This window comes from Pteropus vampyrus, unplaced genomic scaffold, assembly GCF_000151845.1.
Source record: "Pteropus vampyrus isolate Shadow unplaced genomic scaffold, Pvam_2.0 Scaffold16, whole genome shotgun sequence".
NCBI lineage: Eukaryota > Metazoa > Chordata > Mammalia > Chiroptera > Pteropodidae > Pteropus > Pteropus vampyrus.
Genome location: NW_011888797.1, coordinates 9852643 through 9867219, shown reverse-complemented (window position 1 = coordinate 9867219; position 14577 = coordinate 9852643). Strand labels below are relative to the sequence as shown.

General features: G+C 49.7%; 1 long non-coding RNA gene across 1 annotated transcript in view; it reads right to left on the bottom strand.

The window, feature by feature from the left end:
* LOC111735990 overlaps positions 1 to 14577 on the bottom strand; it is a 41464-nt gene that overhangs the window by 9770 nt on the left and 17117 nt on the right. Inside the window, exon 3 of the long non-coding RNA XR_002779056.1 lies at positions 10823 to 10961. This is a non-coding gene — a long non-coding RNA (uncharacterized LOC111735990). The remainder of the gene's footprint in view (positions 1 to 10822; positions 10962 to 14577) is intronic.

Here is a 14577-nt window from a genome sequence, read left to right as displayed (position 1 = left end):
AGACTCAGAGGCCCCGGGGCCAGGTGAGCCTCGGTCACTGCCAGGTCCCTGGAGCCTCTGGATGGGTGCCCCAGGAACGCTGGGCAAGCTCCTGGCTTGCGAGCCGGCTCCACCCAGCATCGATGGGGCAATTGAAGGCCTCCAGGTGACCCAAGAGTCCTTGGTCCCTCCTGTCCGAAAGACGCCTGGACGAGGGTGCACGTGGGGCTTGTCCAGCCCTGGGGTTCCCAGTCCTTAATGGTCCTTAACCCACTGTGATGACTTCCTAGGCCTTGAGGGAAAGGAAGGAGAGGGGATGGCTGCTGGTGGCTTGCCGAAATGCCCAGAAACCCCGGAATCCTCAGGGTGAGCCTCTTGGGGTCACCACCACCCCAAGCTCCTGTCCTTGGGAGCAAGAGATCCCACCCTCCGGGGGATATAAAGCAGCTCTCCCTCCTCACCCCTCACCTCGGGGCTACCCGATGACCCTGGGGCGATGGTGGACCCCCAGACTCATAGGCCCCCAATCCCCTGGGAAGGGGGCTCACTGACCCTTTGGGGGTCCTTGGACTCGCTGAAGCCCCCTCAGGGCTCACCGGGTCCAACAACGACATTGCAAAAAGGTTTCTTTTTACAAAAGAAAATGGAAAAACAAGTGGTGATTTTTTTTTTTTAATAAAAAAACCACGGACTATAAATAAATGTAAATATATAATAAGTGGATTTACTTGCAAGAAAATCAGATAGTATTTTTCTTTTAATTCTTTTCCAGCTTTAAACTGTGAAAACAAAAAAAAATGGGGTGGGGTGGGGGACTTAAAATTTAGCAGGGAACTTGTAAAGAGAAAACAGAAAACAAATATACCAATCCATTTTAAAAAAAAAAAATGCTGTTGTGAGAGATTAGAGCTGGATTTAAAGCAGGAGGGAGAGAAGAAGGAACTGCAGGGAGTGTCTGTGACAAAAGATCTCTTCCTTATACCGAGAAGGTGCTGCTACTGTGGAAGAGAGAGTCACGATGGAGAATCCAGTCTTCACGAAGGAGATCGCACACCCCACTCTCTCTCTCACACACACACACACACACACACACACACACACACACAGTCCTAGAAGCCCAGCATTTGAATCACTCACAGGAATACACATGCCATTATAAACCATTCCATCCCTGTACACAGCCAGAGGCAGAGTTCAAAAAAGACGGACTGATACCCTCCAAAGCCATGGACAACGACAACAGCTCTGTGTTGGCCTTTACGCTCACGCGTGCCCTCCTACCACACACACACACACACACACACATGCCATGCTTGCATGCATGAAAAGGGCACAAGTCTAGAATCTAGCTTTGAATTCTGGAATCCCTTGCTGTGTGGCCTCTCTGGGCCTCAGTTTCCCCCTGTGTGAGCATGTGGATTGACCCAGATGAGCTCCAAAGGCCCATTCTTATTCTTGGCATCAACGACTTTAAGATCTGCCACCTGCCCAGAAGAAGATGCCAAGGACAACCAAAATAGCTGCCATCCAGCCCCCAGACACTGAGAACATTTCCAAATCATCAGTCAGCCATTCACACAGACGGACGGACACACACGGACACACACACACACACACACACACACACACACACACACACACACGCCCCATATGCCTCCTCACTGTGCTCCCAGTCCCCTGCCCCCACATCCAACGTCAAAGCAAAAATTACACACATGTGAGCAAACGTATCCTGCCATTCAGATAGAGAGGGAAAAGGCACCAGAAAGCCACTCCTCATCTTGTGTCCCCTTTCTCTAATTCCATAACCTGGTTACAGGAAGGAAAGGGGCTTCCTTGAGAGAAGAGGTCAGCCATCAGGGTTCCCCCACTGTCTTTGGGGTCAGAGGAAAAGAGGGTCCTCTGAGGTTTGCTGGGAGTGCTTAAGGCTGAGGGGATGGAGAGAAGAGCTTTACAAAGGTTGGTCCCAGGGTAAGGACCAACCTCAAAAGTTAAACTTACACCACAGACTAAAGTCTGGGGCATCCCATGTTGCTCTCCTTTCTTCCCAGAGGGACGAGCGCCAGGTCGGACTCAGAGACACCCAACAGTTTTCCAAAGGTTGAATTTCAGCCCAGCCTGCCAGTCACTCTTCTGAAGGTGGGGCACCCTGCTGCCCCCATCAGCACGTCCTGGTTTGCCTCTTTCTGACCTGGCCTGAAGTTTCCTAAGCTGAGCTCTGAGGAGTTGGGGGGAGTGGCTAGCAAGGCTTTTGGGGTTTGTGCACTCCCGGCTGCCCTTCCTCTCTTTTGTCTGGGAAAGGAAAGCTCTGTTCTCAGGTCAGCAGCAGCTGGAACCCTAAATTCAGCCTGAGCCACAAGGCAGAACATCTGCCAGCCCAACCCAGAAGTGCACGGGATGCCATGGGGCCCCAAGGCAGAGCAATGGAGGCCAATGCCAGGTGTGGGCAGAAATCACGATCTCTCCCCACTCCCACTCCAACTCTGCCAGCCAGCCCGCCAGACTCCAAACCTGAAAAGGTCAAGGACTAGAAAGAAGGGTGAGGCCCCAGGAAAACAGCAATTAAGTGGGCGCTATCCAAAGAGGAAAACTGGCCCAATTCTCTGAGTTCTGGCAGTTTGGGAGTGTTTGGGATGACAACCGGCTCTGCTATGCAGGCCCTGAGGCCTGGGTCCTGGGTCCTCTTGAAGAAGGCACTCTGGGTGTGGGTGAAACCAGCTTGGCTGAGAAAGGGCCAGGGGCCTGGACGGGGTCGGGATCGGGGCGGCAAGGGCATTGCTTGCCAGGGTGGACGATTGCTCATGTCCAGCTCAAACCAGTTCAAGAAATCAACCTCCATTTTCTTTTCTTGGTGGGTCCTTTTTTTTTTTTCAGACTGTTAACAGAAAAAAATTTTAAAAAGCAGAAAACTAAAAAAAGAAAAAAAAGAAAAAAAATCCTGGTACATGAAATAAAGATTTTTTTTTATAGCTTGGTCCTTACTTCGGTGGATTTCTTTAATTGCTTTTCCAACTCCCAGCATCCCATTTAAGACCATCGCAAAGCCACGGATTCTCAGAGTTGGGGAATAGGGAGGCTTAGAGGCAATGTTCCCAGTAGCGTGTGCCCACTGCTCAGGTCATAAGTCCTCTCATAAATATTCCTTCCTGACGCCTCTAGTGGCAGGGGGCTCACCCCCTCCACAGGCAGCCCTCATTGGTGAAATCCTTCTCTGCCTAATGTATTTCAATCCACATTTCCTTGGAATCTGGCAACACTGGATGAATCCCTTCCCCTTTCAGCACAGCGGTCCCTTCAATGCTTGAAGACAATGAGAATGATGTCCTTATGTGTCTGTCTGAGAATAAACCAGACCCCCTCAACAACCCTATGACACTCCATGAGAGTGTACGGCCTGGAATGGACGCAGTATTCAGAGGGCTCCCCTCACGGGGGTGCTCCTGGAAGGGACCGTGGACTGGGAACCAAATGAGGAGAGTCTCGGAAGGGGCCTTGGGAAAGCAAGATGGGATGTGTCCTGATCAGCTTGGGCTGGTCTAACAAAACACCAGAGACCAGGTAGCTTAAACCACAGACATCTATATCTCGCAGTTCTGGCGGCTGGGAAGTCCAGAATCGGGGTGCCGGCAGATTTGGTGTCTTCCTGGCTTATAGATGGCTGCCTGCTCTCTGTGTCCTCTCGATGCAGAGAAAGAGTTCTAGTCTTTCTTTCTCTTCTTGTAAGGACACTAATCCCATCGTGGGAGCCCCAACCTCATGACTTCATTCCACCCTAATTACTTCCCAAAGACGCCATCTCCAAACACTACCACTTTGGGGGTTAAGGCTTCAACATATTTATTTGGGGCGGGGGGGACACAAAAATGCAGCCCATAACAGGATGCTATCAGGAGGTTCTGATCCTTGACAGTGAAGAAAGACCCCATTTGAAAGCAGCTAAAGTGCTCACTCCGCATTGTCCAGCCTTGGTCTGGTCAAACTGCCAGGGTGAGCTCTTTGAAGGAGGGCTGTACATGCCTCGCAAAATGCATTAAACACGCTTAGTTCATTTTAATTTTAAAAAATTGTCATACTGCATAGGATGGAAGGAAGGAAGGTATTTCAAAATCAAATCAAGATTTGAAAAGCAGACAGAAAAGTACTCGTCTCTTGGCAAATTATAAAATGTTTCTTCTCCTGTGCCTACCTTCCCTTTAGAATTCCTGCCCAATTATCCTTGATGCAAAGATCCGGTATAAACTCACAACTGATGCCATGACAAACAGGAAAAAGGAAAGTCGAAAAGTGCACAAGTCTAGAATCTAGCTTTGAATTCTGGAATCCCTTGCTGTGTGGCCTCTCTGGGCCTCAGTTTCCCCCTGTGTGAGCATGCGGATTGACCCAGATGAGCTCCAAAGGCCCATTCTTATTCTTGGCATCAACGACTTTAAGATCTGCCACCTGCCCAGAAGAAGATGCCAAGGACAACCAAAATAGCTGCCATCCAGCCCCCAGACACTGAGAACATTTCCAAATCATCAGTCAGCCATTCACACAGACGGACGGACACACACGGACACACACACACACACACACACACACACACACACACACACACACGCCCCATATGCCTCCTCACTGTGCTCCCAGTCCCCTGCCCCCACATCCAACGTCAAAGCAAAAATTACACACATGTGAGCAAACGTATCCTGCCATTCAGATAGAGAGGGAAAAGGCACCAGAAAGCCACTCCTCATCTTGTGTCCCCTTTCTCTAATTCCATAACCTGGTTACAGGAAGGAAAGGGGCTTCCTTGAGAGAAGAGGTCAGCCATCAGGGTTCCCCCACTGTCTTTGGGGTCAGAGGAAAAGAGGGTCCTCTGAGGTTTGCTGGGAGTGCTTAAGGCTGAGGGGATGGAGAGAAGAGCTTTACAAAGGTTGGTCCCAGGGTAAGGACCAACCTCAAAAGTTAAACTTACACCACAGACTAAAGTCTGGGGCATCCCATGTTGCTCTCCTTTCTTCCCAGAGGGACGAGCGCCAGGTCGGACTCAGAGACACCCAACAGTTTTCCAAAGGTTGAATTTCAGCCCAGCCTGCCAGTCACTCTTCTGAAGGTGGGGCACCCTGCTGCCCCCATCAGCACGTCCTGGTTTGCCTCTTTCTGACCTGGCCTGAAGTTTCCTAAGCTGAGCTCTGAGGAGTTGGGGGGAGTGGCTAGCAAGGCTTTTGGGGTTTGTGCACTCCCGGCTGCCCTTCCTCTCTTTTGTCTGGGAAAGGAAAGCTCTGTTCTCAGGTCAGCAGCAGCTGGAACCCTAAATTCAGCCTGAGCCACAAGGCAGAACATCTGCCAGCCCAACCCAGAAGTGCACGGGATGCCATGGGGCCCCAAGGCAGAGCAATGGAGGCCAATGCCAGGTGTGGGCAGAAATCACGATCTCTCCCCACTCCCACTCCAACTCTGCCAGCCAGCCCGCCAGACTCCAAACCTGAAAAGGTCAAGGACTAGAAAGAAGGGTGAGGCCCCAGGAAAACAGCAATTAAGTGGGCGCTATCCAAAGAGGAAAACTGGCCCAATTCTCTGAGTTCTGGCAGTTTGGGAGTGTTTGGGATGACAACCGGCTCTGCTATGCAGGCCCTGAGGCCTGGGTCCTGGGTCCTCTTGAAGAAGGCACTCTGGGTGTGGGTGAAACCAGCTTGGCTGAGAAAGGGCCAGGGGCCTGGACGGGGTCGGGATCGGGGCGGCAAGGGCATTGCTTGCCAGGGTGGACGATTGCTCATGTCCAGCTCAAACCAGTTCAAGAAATCAACCTCCATTTTCTTTTCTTGGTGGGTCCTTTTTTTTTTTTTCAGACTGTTAACAGAAAAAAATTTTAAAAAGCAGAAAACTAAAAAAAGAAAAAAAAGAAAAAAAATCCTGGTACATGAAATAAAGATTTTTTTTTATAGCTTGGTCCTTACTTCGGTGGATTTCTTTAATTGCTTTTCCAACTCCCAGCATCCCATTTAAGACCATCGCAAAGCCACGGATTCTCAGAGTTGGGGAATAGGGAGGCTTAGAGGCAATGTTCCCAGTAGCGTGTGCCCACTGCTCAGGTCATAAGTCCTCTCATAAATATTCCTTCCTGACGCCTCTAGTGGCAGGGGGCTCACCCCCTCCACAGGCAGCCCTCATTGGTGAAATCCTTCTCTGCCTAATGTATTTCAATCCACATTTCCTTGGAATCTGGCAACACTGGATGAATCCCTTCCCCTTTCAGCACAGCGGTCCCTTCAATGCTTGAAGACAATGAGAATGATGTCCTTATGTGTCTGTCTGAGAATAAACCAGACCCCCTCAACAACCCTATGACACTCCATGAGAGTGTACGGCCTGGAATGGACGCAGTATTCAGAGGGCTCCCCTCACGGGGGTGCTCCTGGAAGGGACCGTGGACTGGGAACCAAATGAGGAGAGTCTCGGAAGGGGCCTTGGGAAAGCAAGATGGGATGTGTCCTGATCAGCTTGGGCTGGTCTAACAAAACACCAGAGACCAGGTAGCTTAAACCACAGACATCTATATCTCGCAGTTCTGGCGGCTGGGAAGTCCAGAATCGGGGTGCCGGCAGATTTGGTGTCTTCCTGGCTTATAGATGGCTGCCTGCTCTCTGTGTCCTCTCGATGCAGAGAAAGAGTTCTAGTCTTTCTTTCTCTTCTTGTAAGGACACTAATCCCATCGTGGGAGCCCCAACCTCATGACTTCATTCCACCCTAATTACTTCCCAAAGACGCCATCTCCAAACACTACCACTTTGGGGGTTAAGGCTTCAACATATTTATTTGGGGCGGGGGGGACACAAAAATGCAGCCCATAACAGGATGCTATCAGGAGGTTCTGATCCTTGACAGTGAAGAAAGACCCCATTTGAAAGCAGCTAAAGTGCTCACTCCGCATTGTCCAGCCTTGGTCTGGTCAAACTGCCAGGGTGAGCTCTTTGAAGGAGGGCTGTACATGCCTCGCAAAATGCATTAAACACGCTTAGTTCATTTTAATTTTAAAAAATTGTCATACTGCATAGGATGGAAGGAAGGAAGGTATTTCAAAATCAAATCAAGATTTGAAAAGCAGACAGAAAAGTACTCGTCTCTTGGCAAATTATAAAATGTTTCTTCTCCTGTGCCTACCTTCCCTTTAGAATTCCTGCCCAATTATCCTTGATGCAAAGATCCGGTATAAACTCACAACTGATGCCATGACAAACAGGAAAAAGGAAAGTCGACCACTGCGTGTTTAGAATGAAAACATGATGATACATTACTCTGAAAGGAGATAAAAGCTTCATTGTGTCCTATCAATATCCATCATCACAAACAAAAAACATGGGTCTCATTCATTACAGTACTAGGAGAACCTTATGGAGACCATCTACGTCACCTTAGAAACAGCCATGATAATGCACAGTGATGAGGACAGGCGAGAGCCCCAAAAGTCACGACCCCAGTCCCGACACAGACAAGGGCTTCTTCATGAGCTCCAAGAGGTTGGGTCTCTGGGAGAGAAGATACTGTCCAAGATTCAAGGGAGGAAGCTTAGTCATTGGGCAGCTCTCCCTGGGCTCAAGGGGAAGAAGACAGCACACAGAGGAGACCTGAGCCTCCTACAGAAAGGCCGGCCCCGCACGATGGGGACCCAGGAAATGCCACTCTAGAACTGGCCAACGCTCAGCACTCCCTGCTCAGTTCAGCCCAAGTTCCCAGGGGCCACACAAGCGCCTGTTCCTCCAGGCTCCCCGCTAACATTTCCAGGTCCCAGGGCGGGAATACAAATGGAGGCCCACATACCATAAATCTAAATATTAAACAGCTAAAATTCAAACTAACAATCTTTAAAATTAATGTTCCCTCCTTCTATCCTGACAGATATATCTTCATGATGACCTGGAATAGTAGGTTTGAATTTAGAATTCTTAACCACATCTGAATTCTGTACCCAAAAGTGGCAGCATGGAGCAAGCCTGCGCTGGGCCCTTGACCCTGGCTGCTAGCATACAGCCAAGCCCCCTTCCCTTCTCACCTCTAGCTCCTCTCAGCATGTGCAGGGCCTCTCCCACAAAGGGGGTGCCCATCCCAGCCTGCACATCCAATTTCCAGCTACAGCTGCCAGAAATGGCCACTCCTTGGCTACCTGTTGGGACAGGCCAACCTCAGGACATCACCTTAGATGGTAGCTGGTCCTGGAACCTGGCTCAGTACCCTCTGGGCAGGAATTCTAAAGTAGCAGACACCAGAGAAAAGTCTAGAAGAGGAATGTGGGCTCAGGGTGCGCACATCCCATTAGCCCACGGGAAGGGGCATGGTCAGAGGTGGAGGCCCCTCTTACACATGTCCACAGTACAGCCTCTCTCTGGCTTTTGATTGTATTTTTCAACAGCCAAGAGCTCTGACTTCCAGGGTCAGAGGAGAGGCCTTACATCTCAGAAGATTTATGCCTTCATAGGCAAAAAAAAAAAAGGTACAGTTGGAGTCCAGAGAGGACAAGCAATTTATCCAGACTTGCACAGTGAACTGGCCTCAAACAGGCTCCAGGCCCCAGCCTCCTGACCCATCCACCCCTCCACCGTCCCCAGCCACCCTTTCTGATGGAGGGTAGAAGCCTTCCTTCTCCTCCACTCACGTTCCAGGCTTAGTTTCTCTCTTGCAATAGTGCTGACCTCGCCAAACTCCAAAAGCTCCGAGAGTGTCTTCAGCGGGTAAGGGAAGGCGGCTGTCTCAGTGAGTGTCTAGACCTGCCTAACAAGAAGCATCAGTTTGGACTGGCTTCCAAGCCGATGGCTGGGAAAGCTGGCTGGTAGCCAACAACTGCCTGCCCCGCTGGTGCCCAAAGAAATGTCTCTGGGACAGCTTGCAGACTTCTCCCAGGCCGAAGGAACCCTGTCCTGCTTGCCCTTCCTGCCATGGACTGCCACAGACACAAATTCAGCAGTGTGCTGGGGCCACCTCCTATAGGCTCATGAGAGCCAACCACATGCATCTCTTCTCAACTCCAAGTTCAGTGAGGCCACACCAGCACCCTGAACTCAGTCATGGTGGGAGTGTTTACACGACAGAAATAGGCAAATGCTACAAATTAGGGATTTTTTTTTAACGAAGAGTTGATTGTCAAACATTTACCAGCATATCACTGCATAAACCTGTAGGTATGGTGTGTGCACGGAGGTTCACTAATGCACACCTTCGAGACACAGCCGCAGCCCCCACAGTGCAGGTATATGTGTATGTCCACATACATATTCTTACATGCACGCACACACGCACACACACACACACACACGCACATGCACGCACACTTCTGAAATTAGAGCCACTCTACTAGGCCTTGAACTTGGTCCCAAGTGTATGGACATGACAAGGACATGGACTATCCTGCAGGACGCCCTCAGCAGAGACAGGGTCATGAACAAGGAAACGGAGGGCTGCTGAGAAAGATGACAAAGCCGCACAAAGGCGTGGAGAGGACGATGCACTAGCTCAGGGCGGGGACACAGAGGAGAGGGTTTCGGCGAGGCTGTTCGTGCCCATCACACACGTTCCTCTACGTACTTAGCCTACGTGCTCTCGTAGACCGGTCTGTGCACTTACATGCACAGGTAAGCACAGAGATGTGTATACTATGTCACATCTATGTGGACACATGTACCGTATGTGCATGCATGTGCCTACATGTGTGCACCTATATGTACCCAAAACATCTGTCAGAACAAGGGGACACAACACTAGGGCAGATGGCCCGTTTTTGTCACCAGGCGTACCCAGCCCTGAAACGCTAAACCTGGCCTTCCTCCCCCGCCCCCCGCTCTCTCTCCCTCCTGCTCTTCCTCAGTGTCTGCCATTACCTCTCTGTCTCTCTCTCTTTCAGTCTCCCCCTCTCCCTCTCTCTTGCCCTGGCTCCCTTCCACTCTCTCTCCTTGTTTTCTCTCCCCTCTCCCTCTCCCTCTGAGTTACCAGTCTAAGGCTCACCTCACCCACGCGGTTATGCAAAGGATTCCAGGGGGAATAAGAAGTAGATGGTAAGATCAACCCAGGTACCTTCTCGGCCACTAGTGCTCGAAGCGGAGAAGGAAAGGGGACCATGGCTGGGCTCTCTGAGGCAGCCCTCTGCCAAGAGACGACAAGAGTGACGTCCGGCATAAGGGGGAAGAGAGTATCTCTTCCCATCCCGTCAAGGCAGGAAATCTGGGATGACCTGTCATGGCCCCTGAACTGTTCAAAATCTTATAGGCGGTGGGGGTGAGTGAAGCTCAGGGGGTGGGGAGGAGAGCCAGGGGAGGGAGAGAGTTGAACTTGAGCTAGACTACTATTTCTTTGTCACTCCCTCACTTGAAAACATTCAGTGGCTCCCTAGTGCCCTCACAGTAAAGCCTGCAATGCCCTCCCTTGTCAAGGCGCTGGGATTTATGGAGAGCCTACAATGTGCCAGGCACTGCAGATCATACATATCTGATAAGGTTGTTATGAGGAGTAAATGGATTTAAAGCATCAGCACCGTGACTGGCACATCATAAACGTTACACAGCACTTTCTATACAAGTGAACACTCAAGAAACGTGCCGTTGCACCAAGACGCACTCAGAGTGTGGCGGAGCTGTGTCCAGAGTTCTCAGTCGTACCCATTACTCTGTCCCGCTTCTGTCACCTACATACACAAAACCTGCAGTGTCATGGGTACGTTAATGGAGGCTGCACAGGGTACAGAAGGGCAAGGAGAGGGAGGGGGTGTTCTCCCTGGCAGGGGCGAGGGGGCACGGGGTGCAAAGGCAGTGCCGGGAGAGGCTTCGCAGTCCTGAGTGGGAAAGCCCTCCAGAGCTGGAGCTTGGGCTATACCCACCTCCGTCCTGGTGCTGCCCAGCCTGCCTCTCAGGAATGCTGCAGGACTGTCCCGATGCCTGTCACTCATTCATTCATCCCCACGCTCTGTGCACAATGATGCGGGGAGCACCAATCCAAATAGACACGGCTCCAGGCTCCTGTTCCAGAGTGGAAGAGGGAAAATGAGCAAGTTCAGAGTCAAATAATTAGATAAGCGCAAGTTATCATGAGTGCTGTGAAGTCAATGCATTGGGGCAATAATGAAAAATAATAATAATAACAGGGCTTGAGGCCTTTCCTTTGGTTACCTAAAACTTAGCGTCTTAAAATAATAATAACTGTTTTATTATCTCTCACAGTTCCGTGGGCTCGGCCGGACAGTTCTTCTGCCTTACACGATGATGACTGAGGCTGCAGTCACCCGAGGACTTGACCGGGCTGGAGCAACCAAACTGGCTCAATCGTGTGCTCATTTCTATCCCCTGTGGCCTCTCTGTGTGTCTTGGGTCTCTCACAGCATGGCAAGTGGATGAAATTGAAAGCTGCCAGTTATCGGAAGGCCGAGCCTCAGAAGTGTCAGCAAGTCACCTCTGCGATATCGTCGGTCAAAGCAAGTCTCAAGGCTAGTTCCAGGGGAAGGAAATATCGAGTCCACCTCTGATGGGAGTAGCGGCATGAGCGTGCGAGGTGAGGCAATGCTAAGCCGTCCTTGAAGGCTACCACAACCCCTTGAGATAGAGCAGTCATGGGAGGCCTCTGTGAGATGCTAATTTGCAGCTAAAATTCGAAGGGTAAAGAAAGTGAGCCAGACAAAAACAGAGAAGGGAAGGGAAGAGGAGGGGAGGAGAGGGGAGGGGAGGGGAGGGGAGGGAAGCTTCCAGGCAGAGGGAACCACATGGGCAAAGCCCCTTTGCCTCAAGCAGGAAAGAATTTGGCCTGTAAGTAGATCGAAAAGATGACTGAAATGGTTATCCCTGGTGAGCAGGGGACGAGTGACACAGGATAAAGTGGAAGAGATGGGCAGAGGTCAGTCATCACAGAGCAGGCCTTTTGATTTTAAGCACAAGAAAAGCCGCTGACTCAGATGTGACGGGTAAAATCACCCCTGAGCATCCCATACAAAATTCACCAAACCAGAGCCAGGGCTAGATACTGTGGGGGAACAGATTTCAGTTAGGAAAGTCCCTTTCCTGAAGCTCATAGTTTTATTTTGTTATTTACTCATGATCTGTGATCTGCCCTTTTCCATTCAATTAACCTCTACTTATGCAGCCCTTCTGTGAGTAGAACAGCTTATAGTAAAAGACACATAAATAACAAGAATATTAAAGGTAGAAAAACCAAGGCCATGGAAAGGAGAAAGAAGCAATATGACAAAAAGTACAAGATTCCTGGCAAGCAAGGCGAAAAGGGAAGCATCATAAATTCTGTGGCTTTCATTGTCAAAGGCAATACCTCAACTGCTGTAGAGAGTAAAAATTTGTTCTTGCTTTCATTCTCTCCGGAGAAGAGAGAAAAAACACACGAAACAATAATTAACACCTCAAGCCTAAAAGTGCAGAAGGCCAAAAGACCACCCCAGACAGAAAATGAGATGGAAAGACAGCAGAAAAGGGCAGGTGGGAGAGCACAGGCATCAGAGGTAGAAAGGCCTGTACCTGAAGCCCGGCTTCGCCCTTCACCACCTGTGTAACATGTGCAAGAGACAGCCTCCCTGAGCCTTCATTTCCTCATCTGCAAAATGGGTTCCATAATACCTGCACAGGTCTAGCAGCTGGGATGCTCTGAGGAGACACTGAATATGAAAGCTCCCAGCACGGTGCCTGGATGGAGCCGGTGCTCAATAAAGAGTAATAATAATCAGAGCAAGAATCTATTGAGCTTTCCCTTAGTGCCAGGCCTTAATTTAAACATTTTACATCTTAATGCTAACAGCAACATTATGAGATAGGTCCTATTATTATCCCCATTTTATAAATGAGGAAATGAGGCACAGAGAGATTAAGATATGTATTCAAGGTCACAAGCAGGAATATGGTGGAGTATTCCAGGCAGTCTATTGGCTTCAGAGCTCATGTCTTCAGCCCCACATGAACCCACTTCTCCATAGTGCCACAGTGTTCTCCTTGTACCCTTCTCTCTACCTTTATCCCCCATTACACACCCACTCAGTCTGCTAGAGTGCTCCGAATGGGAGCCCCTCCCTCCATGGAGCCAAGATTCTGGTCCCATTGGCTCGCCTCGCTCTCACCTCCTTCCCACATTTCACCTCTCTCTTGCCTTAGCTCTGTCCTGTAGTTTTTGAAAATCACACTAACCTTTCTTCTACAAGACAGTCCTTTAGAGTCCATTGCTTCTGCTGAAGGGACTGGCAACAGGTTAACAGAAGTGAGACTCAAAGCTAACCATGAAGGATGAGAAGGATTCTTCCCATGGACTTCTTGACAGGAGAGACATAACTCACTTATCACTTGTTTGGTACATGGCAAGGCCTAGTAATCTTATGAACTGAATAAAGGTTATTTGAATTGAATTGAATTGAATTGAACTGAACTGAATTGAATTGAATTGAATTGAATTGAACTGAACTGAACTGAATTGAATTGAACTGAGTTGAGTTGGGCTGAAATGCAAGGTTGAATGGATGGAAGATGGAAGGATAGACAGATGGATGACTAGATGAGTAGATAGCTGGTTGAAGAAATGGAAAAATGAATGGATTTTTATTTGCTAAGATGATGGATGGATGGATGGATGGATGGATGGATGGATGGATGGATGGATGGATGAATGAATGGATGGATGGATGAATGTACGTAGATTTGGTGACCACAGCTGGTAGGAAAATCTGGTACCTGAAAGCATAGAAGTAGGAATGTCCAAGGTGCGTTTGAGTAACACTGAACATATCGGTGTGACGGAGGCAGAGGGCTCACGTCAGGGAGAAATAGAAAAAAACTAAACACCCACCTTGCCCCTCCTATAGGGACAGATGGGAGTGCTGGGAGGGTGCTTACAAGCTGTGTGCTTGGTGGCTGCTGGGAAGGGAGGAGTTAACTGAAGGATGGCTCCCTGGCCAGCTGCGACCACGGTGACACTGACAGATTACAGCGTGTCCTCCGCACTAATAACACTGCGGCGTCCTCCGCCTGCTGCTCTGCTGCTCCCCAGCCAGCTCCGGCTCCAGTGGATCAATACCAAGAGGTGCACGCTGAAAACCCTCAGCCAATTCCCTCCAAGGCTTGGACGCGTTAACGCACAGACCCGCAGAGTAGAAGGGACCTTAGGGAGCAGTTCATTCCCTGGACTGGGAGCTCCCTGGGCCAGGGACGGTGTCCCACTCACGCTGGCATCCCCTGTTCCATCGCAAGGCCAGGCAAGGACGACGCTCTCCAAAAGTTTGCTGAGCAAATGAATCAACCTCCTGGCCAGGGCAGGAATCCTCACAAGAATATCTCTATAGCACATGGTCTCTCAGCCTCTACTTGCATACCTCCAACAACAGGAGGCTCTCCACCTCCCCCAAACAAATAGAGTCTTCCTTTACTGGACAGATCTGACAATTGAAATTGTCTTCTCATCACACTTAGTGAAATAAGCCAGACAGAGAAAGACAAATACCATATGGTTTTGCTTTTATGTGAAATCTAAAAGAAAACAAAAACAGATTCATAGAAATAGAGATCGAACTGATGGTTGCTGGAGGGCAGGTGGGGTGGGGTTGGGGACAAGTGAAAAAGGTAAAGGAGAATATAGTCAGTGAGACTGTGGTAA